Genomic DNA, 8,103 nt, shown 5'->3' on the forward strand with positions numbered 1-8,103 from the left:
GGAGCCACCCAGATCCTGCCAGTGTGCAGCCTGTCTCCTTTGGGGACCCCTCGGCTTCTCTGGAGCCAGCGAGCCTTCTGCAGGGCCTGCCTGGGGCACCAGCCAGGTGGACGTTTCTGAGGAGGGGACAGGAGCCTGACTTCCCTGGATGCTGCATCCCAGGACATCCCTTCCTGGCAGGCAGGTTCTTTGCTCACTTCTTTTTAGAAATCGCTAAAACAACATTTAAACCTTAGATCAGCCCAGATTTTCTCTTTGGTCTAGTTTGAAGGATCCAAATATGTAACAATTCATCAGAAAGCTGAAACCGTTCAAATCCCCCCAGAACCTAAAACCTGTCCTGGTGGTCTAGTGGTTACAGTCTCGTATTGTCACCATGTGGCAGGGTTCGATTCTCAGTGGGGACACCTCACCTCCCCCACTGCCTATTACATTCCGTATTGCAGCCTAACGCTGAGCACCTGCGTAATTATTGTAGTTAATTTAATTAACAATACTTGCTAAATTTTCCTTATGTCATTCCTGCCTCCACATTCCTTAGTATGACAGCTAATATTTTAAGAAGAAAGGAATTCATCCTTTCTTTTTACACAGTTTAGAACCCAGGAGAAAACCTGTCCCCACATTTTGTGATCTGTCTGTTGCAAAACCAGAAGACAGCACAAAGATTCACTAACCAGCACAGGACGGGTGTGGTAGGTGAAGGAAGGACGGCAGAAGAAACGAGTGTCAGGGTTAGAAAGCTTCAACCAGGCATGTTGGGGTTCAAGTCAAATACAGGAGGGAGGCACACACTCTCAGGATGGCTTCAAGACTCCCCAAATATGCCCAGTCATCCCTGGAATACAATCTCAGCGAGACTGTGTTGATGAACCTTTTTAAGACAATATTTTTGGAGCAGTTTTAGGTTTACAACAAAATTGAGAGGAGTTACAGAGATTTCCCATAGACCCCTGCCCCCACACATGCATAGCCTCCCCATTATCAACATCACTCTCCAGAATGGTACATTTTTACCAGCGATGAACCTACAGTGACGCATCACAATCACCCAAAGTCCACAGTTTACATCAGGGTTCACTCTTGGGGTTGTACATTCTATGGAGTTCGATAAATGTATCATGACATATATCCATCTTTATGGTATCATAGAGAATATTTTCACTGCCTCTGTGCTCTGCCTATTCATCTCTCCCCACCCCCACTCCTGGCAACCACTGATCTGTTTATTGTCTCCATAGTTTTCCTTTCCAGAATGTCATATAGTTGGAATCATACGGTGTGTAGCCTTTTAGATTGGCTTCTTTCACTTAGTAATATGCATTTAAATTTCCTCCCTGTATTTTTATGGCTCAATAACTCATATTTCTTTAGCGCTGAATAGTATCCCATTGTCTGGATGTACTGATGAACTTTTGAGTCTGGGAATACTCAAAACCATGATCCTTAACCCACCAAGGAAATCTCAAACCCAATTAAAGAATTTATAGTTTTTCAAACTGTGCTTACACTATCACTAATAATTTCTCCAATCTCCACAAAAATCTTGAAAAGGTGGTGTTGTCCTGTTTTGATTGAGGTTAGAGACATTAACTTAATAATGGTTACCTGGTCTTGATTAGAAACCAAGGGCCCCCTTCCCCACTAGCCCACTGCACTGCACTAGGGGGTTGGGACTAGGGTTTTCATATTTAGCAAATTAAAATACAGTATTTTATCTGGCAATCCTAGTTGGAATAAAGGCCCCACACATCTAATAGTGGTGGTATCACAGATACCTTTCATTTTTCAAAAAACCTAATAGAAAATCAATGTTTACCACGATATGGCCAATGACAATACAAACTTTCCACCACTCTCCCTCCCCACCCACAATTCAATGTATTCTCTCATTTATTTTATTCTGATTAGAAGTTTTGAGCGGCAACTATATGTACCTCTGGAATGAAAAAAAGAGAACACAAAGTCATGATGACTTAAATGCAGTTTGTTTGGGAGGCTAATTCTTTCAAAGATGAGAGTCAATAGTGGATGGGCAGAGCGGGGACCACTGTGTGCTGGAGTTTGCAAGGACTGCCTGGAAGTGGGGGGAGGGGCAAGCGGGGGAGGGGCACACGGGGGTGGGGTAGGGCATCAGATGGGGCTCTAAGATCCCTCCTCTGCTCCCATCTGAGCAGCTCTGCCCTCATCAATTTACATAATAGGATTCAGCCTAAGATTGCATCTGAAGAAAATGGCCTACTGCAAAAATACCGTCTGAAACCATTGTCCTACATTAGAAATGTGCTGTCCAAGACAGTAGCCATGTGGCTATTGAGCACTTGAACTGTGGCCGGTCCAACTTGAGTTGTGCTGTAAACAAAAAATAAACCTCAGATTTCAAAGACTTAGTACAAGAAAAAGAATGTATAGTATCACTATCATTTTTATACTGATTACATGTTCAAATGATAATATTTTGGATATATTAGTTAAATAAATATATTATTAAAATTAATTTGACCTGTTTATTTTTATTTTTTTAAATGTGACTACTAAAATATTTAAAATTACATGTATGGCTTGCATTGTATTTCTATTGGATAGTGCTGATACATCATGCTGTGAGACACACAAAAGAAATTCTGGGGGCCAGCTGGTGGCATAGTGGTTAAGTTCACCCGCTCTGCTTGGCTGGTCCCTGGGTTTGTGGCCTGGATCTGGGGCACGGACCTACACACTGCTCATCAAGCCATGCTGTGGTGGTGTCTCACATACGAAATAGAGGAAGACGGGCACAGATGTTAGCCCAGGGACAATCTTCCTCACCAAAAAAAAAAGAAAGAAAGAAATTCTGGGACTAGTAAGGATAGCACATGACCACTGGCAGGTTAGGTTAGAGTGTCCTCTGGTCTAAGGACTTTCTAGCTAACAGTAATTTCATGTTTATGTTACTGAGAGTCACTCTATAAACATTAAAAAATTGTTACTGTGCACTCTCTCCACGTTTTTTTTTTCCAGTATAGATACTTTTCTCAGTATTAAGGCATTTCTTTGGCTCTGCTTGCAACCAGCCTGGGAGAGGGAGGGCCGTGACCCTGGCCGGGATTTTCGGAGGAGCGCGCAGAGGGCAGCCCAGCGCGGGAAGAGGCGGCCCGGCGGCGTGGGAGCAGCGCCCCCGCCCCGCGCGTCCCCGGGCTCCGCGCGGCAGCCAGCCTGACGGCCCGCGGCGCCTCTGCGCCAGCGGCGGCCTCCGCTCTTCCGGGTGGCTTTTTCCTGTAGCTTTTCCTGCTCTTCTGCCTGTAGCCTCTCGCGCTTTTTCTGATTCCGACGGAATTCACGGTGCCTCCGTTTCTGTTCCCTCTCGCAGAGCTTGGCTCTTTTTCCTTCTCTCTCCAGTTCCTCCCGCTCCTTCCGTTTCCTTCCCTCTGCTCTGCCTCTTCCTCCCGGCGCGTTTGTTCTTCTCTTTGCTGCCATTTCTTCGTTGAGGCCTCACTCAGGTGTATGGTCGACTCAGCAGAAACCTTGATGCTGGAGGCCTTGCTGCCCTCGCCCGCGCACACGGGCTTCATGCTGTGCCAGGCGCTCAGGGCTGGATGAAGCCCACGTACCGCGGTGCTGGACAAACGCCTTGAAGACCAAGTGTCCCCCGAACTGCAGGTGTGGGAGTCCTGGCTCGTCGTCTCCTCGGGGCAGGGGTCCAGCACGGGGATGTCTACGTTCTGTATCTCCCTAAACTTGCAAACACCTTGACCAGGACCTGCTCGCTGGGCTTCTCGGGCCGGCTCCTTCAGGGTGAACCATGAGCACGGCAGCCCCTTCAGGCGACTCGTGTCCAGCCGCTCTCCCAGCAGCGTGTGGTTCATAACCTGTGGGACGTGAAGAAGGAGTCCCAGTCGTGGCAGGTGGGGAAGCCGCTTCTGAACTCGGCAGCACGCACCTTGAGGGTGTTGGAGAGGCGGCTGAGCTGGATGGTCTGGCTGCAGAGGCAGGCCAAGAAAGATTTGACCACACTCTTTTTTAAATTTCAGATGTACATCATTTTAGTTCAATTTCTGTGTAGACTACGTCATGTTCACCACCCAAAGGCTAATTACCAGCCATCACTGTACCCACGTGTCCTTTTACCCCTTTCACTCTCCTCCCTCCCCCCTTCCCCTCTGGCAGCCACCAATCTAATCTATATATCTCTGTGTTTGTTGTTGTTTTTATCTTCCACTTATGAGTGAAATCATATGATATTTGACTCTCTCCATCTGACTTATTTTGCTTAGCATAATACTCTCAAGGTCCATCTATGTTGTTGAAAATGACAAGATTTCGTCTTTTTTATGGCTGAGTAGTATTCCATTGTGTATATATCTATATATATATATATATATATATATATACCACAGCTTCCTTATCCATTCATCCATTGATGGGCACTTAGGTTGTTTCCACGTCTTGGCTATTGTGAATAATGCTGCAATGAACATAGGGGTGAAATATCTTTTCCAATTTGTGTTTTCATGTTCTTTGGATAAATAAATACCCAGATGTGGAATAGCTGGATCATATGGTAGTTCTATTCTTAGTTTTTTAAGGAATCTCCATACTGTTTTCCATAGTGGCTGCACCAGTTTGCATTCCCACCAGCAGGGTATGAGGGTTCCCTTTTCTCCACATCCTCTCCAACACTTGTTTTGTTAATTATAGCCATTCTGACAGGCCTGAGGTGATATCTCATTGTAGTTTTGATTTGCAATTCCATAATAATTAGTGATGTTGAACAGCTTTTCATGTGTCTGTTGGCCATCTGTGTACCTTCTTTAGAAAAATGTCTGTTCAGATCTCTTGACCATTTTTAATTGGGTTGTTAGGTTTTTGTTGTTGAGATGTATGAGTTCTTTATATATTTTGGATATTAATCCCTTATCAGATATATGCTTTGTAAAGATCTTCTCCCAATTGTTAGGTTGTCTTTTCATTTTGTTCATGGTTTCCTTTGCTGTGTGGAAGCTTTTAGTTTGATGTAATCCCATTTGTTTATTTTTCTTTTGTTTACCTTGCCTGGTGAGACTTGGTATTCAAAAGATACTGCTAAGACCAATGTCAGAGAGTGTACTGCCTATGCTTTCTTCTAGAAGTTTTATGGTTTTAGGTCTTACATTCAAGTGTAATTTGTGTATGGTCTAAGATAATGGTCTACTTTTATTCTTTTACATGTGGCTGTCCAGTTTTCTCAATACCATTTATTGAAGAGACTTTCCCTTCTCCATTGTATGTTCTTGGCTCCTTTGTTGAAAATTAGCTGTCCATAGCTGTGTGGGTTTATTTCTGGGATCTCCATTCTGTTCCATTGGTCTGTCTGTGTGTTTGTGTGCCAGTACCATGCTGTTTTTCTTACTACAGCTTTTTAGTATATTTGGAAATCAGGGATTGTGATACCTCCAGCTTTGTTCTTTTTTCTCAGGATTGTTTTGGCTATTTGAGGTCTTTTATTTTTCCATATAAATTTTAGGATTCTTTGTTCTTTTTCTGTGAAAAATGTCATTGGGACTTCGCTAGGGATTGTACTGAATCTGTAGATTGCTTTAGGAAGTATGGACTTTTTAACTATGTTTATTCCTTCAATCCAAGAGCACAGAATATCTTTCTATTTCTTTGTGTCTTCTTCGATTTCTTTCAAAAATGTTTTATAGTTTTCAGTGTACAGGTCTTTCACCTCTGTGGTTAAATTTATTCCTAGATATTTTAGACATTTTGTTGGGATTGTATTCTTAATTTCTCTTTCTGCTATTTTGTTGTTGGTATATAGAAACACAACAGATTTTTATGTGTTGATTTTTTACCTTGCAACTTTACTGTATTCATTTATTATTTCTAATAGTTTTCTTGTGGATTCTTTAGGGTTTTCTATATATAAAATCATGTCATCTGCAAATAGTGACAGTTTTACATCTTCCTTTCCAGTTTGGATCCCTTTTATTTCTTTTTCTTGCCTGATTACTCTGGCTAGGATTTCCACAACTATGTTAAATAAGAGTGGCGAAAGTGGGCATCCTTGTCTGGTTCCTGTTCTTCGAGGAATAGCTTTCAGTTTTTCACCATTGAGTATGATGTTAGCTGTGGGTTTGTCATATATGGCCTTTATTATGTTGAGGTACTTTCCTTTTATACCCATTTTATTCAGAGTTTTTATCATAAATGGATGCTGTATCTTGTTAAATGCTTTCTCTGCATCTAAGATCAGAGATGATCATGTGATTTTTATTCTTCATTTTGTTAATGTGGTATATCAGACTCTCATTCTACACCTCGCCATTAAAGTGGATGAAGTCCATGGTGCTCTTGGAAACCTGGAGGGCGGAGAACTGGTGAACTGGAGAAAGGGTGCATCATGCCCTTCAGCCTTTCCATCACTTCCCAGTTGAAGATGGACTTCTCAGCTGCTTCAGCTGCAGGAGGGCTGGGCTGATGGTCATCTTTGTGAGGGCTTGAGGTAAAGGCCATACAGATGGCAGAGCTCCACTGTCTCAGACACGTTGTGGACTGTGGTAGCTGCTGCTGTAGCCGGGGAATTGGGCCTTGGGGCACTCTGCCTGCGTCCCAGGCTGCTGCTGCTCTGGCCCAAGCTCGCTGCCATCCCTCCCACCACGACCCCAGGATGCATGGCCTCCAGGCAGCATCACCACTGTCAGCCGGAGTCCCCCTGAAGTGACCCACTCCATTGCCACTCGCCCTGTGACAGTGCTTTGGAGATACCAAGGTGAGTAAGACACGTTAATTTGTGCCTCTGAGGACCTCAGTCTAGAGAGAGGCAGAGAACAAGTAACCAGTTACAACTCGCCTTTCAGGATGCAGGGACCTTGACTGTCTTGTTCATAGTGTATTGACATTGTCTGGCCATACTGCTGGATAAACATTTGATGAATAAATAAATAGATGAATGAATGCAGAGTCCTAAGGGAACACAGAATGGAGGGGTGAGGGAAGGCTTTCCAGAGGAAATGCTGACTCTAACGGATCAGAAAGAGGTAGCCAGGCAAAGCAGGCTGGAGACAGTATTCCAGAAGGAGAAAGAGCAAGGTTGGCTCAGGTTTACAGTAACTAATTATGCCTGGATTAGAGGCTGGTGCAGGAGGTGATGAGAGATGAGGCTGAATATGGAGAGAGTCCTATGATGGAGAGCCTCATATGCAAAGCTACTAAGTTAAGATTCTCCTAAAATCAGTGGAGATCCATTTACAAGGAGAGAAGCATCATTATGATATTTGTGATGTAGAAAGATCATTGTGAAAGCATATAGAGAACTGGTTGGTTGTAGAGTGGCTACTACTGGAGGCAAGACCAGTTAGAGAATTGGTGAATAATTCAGGCAAAGGAAGATAAGAGTCTGAACCAAGGCAGTGATACTAGAAAGCCAAGAGAGGGGAGAGGGAATTAGGAGAGATGTAAGGGGTAGATTTGACAGGACTTGAGGACAGATTGAATGTGGGGGTTGAGAGAGGAGGAGCAGGGGGTAATGACCAGGTTACAATCTCAGGCAACTGGGTAGGCGGTAGAGCCATTCATCAAGAGAGGGAGCACAGGAAAAAGTGGTCTAGGGATGGAGCGAGGTGGACTGGAGAATAATGCACTTACATGTCAAGTCTGAGGTGTCTGTTGGGCATCCAATTAGAGATATTAACAGGCAATTGGATGTACAGAACTGGAGCTCAGGAAAACCATTTGGAAAAGAGAAGCAGATTTGAGGGCATCAAGACAGAGGTGATAATGGAAGCCGCCTTCAGTCTGGAGGTGACTATATTCATAGGTACTTGGGGAGCACTTGAGAAGAAGTTATTTAAAAATATTATCAAGATAGTACTCAGGAAGGTCAGCTTAGTGGCTAGACAGCAAGAGTGGCTGATGGTCTTCTCCCAGAATGGGGAAGGAGCTGATTTCTCATCTTGTCATCACCACTCCCTGACATTTTTATGTAGTCAACCTACTGCTCCAAGATGTACAGGAAAGGAAGCAAGATTAGAAGCAGGCTCTAGGGGCCAGCCCGGTGGCACAAGCAGTTAAGTGCATGTGCTCTGCTGCGGTGGCCTGGGGTTCGCCGGTTCGGATCCCAGGTGCGCACCGACGCACTGCTTG

General features: G+C 44.2%; 1 pseudogene; it reads right to left on the reverse strand.

Annotated features, from left to right (window-relative positions):
- Positions 1-2,965: 2,965 nt before the first annotated feature.
- LOC147914374 (uncharacterized) lies at positions 2,966-6,692 on the reverse strand (annotated as a pseudogene).
- Between the last annotated feature and the right edge of the window lie 1,411 nt (positions 6,693-8,103).

The sequence above is a fragment of the Ceratotherium simum genome, chromosome 20, assembly GCF_057802395.1.
Source record: "Ceratotherium simum simum isolate JZ-2026a chromosome 20, ASM5780239v1, whole genome shotgun sequence".
NCBI classification, from domain to species: domain Eukaryota; kingdom Metazoa; phylum Chordata; class Mammalia; order Perissodactyla; family Rhinocerotidae; genus Ceratotherium; species Ceratotherium simum.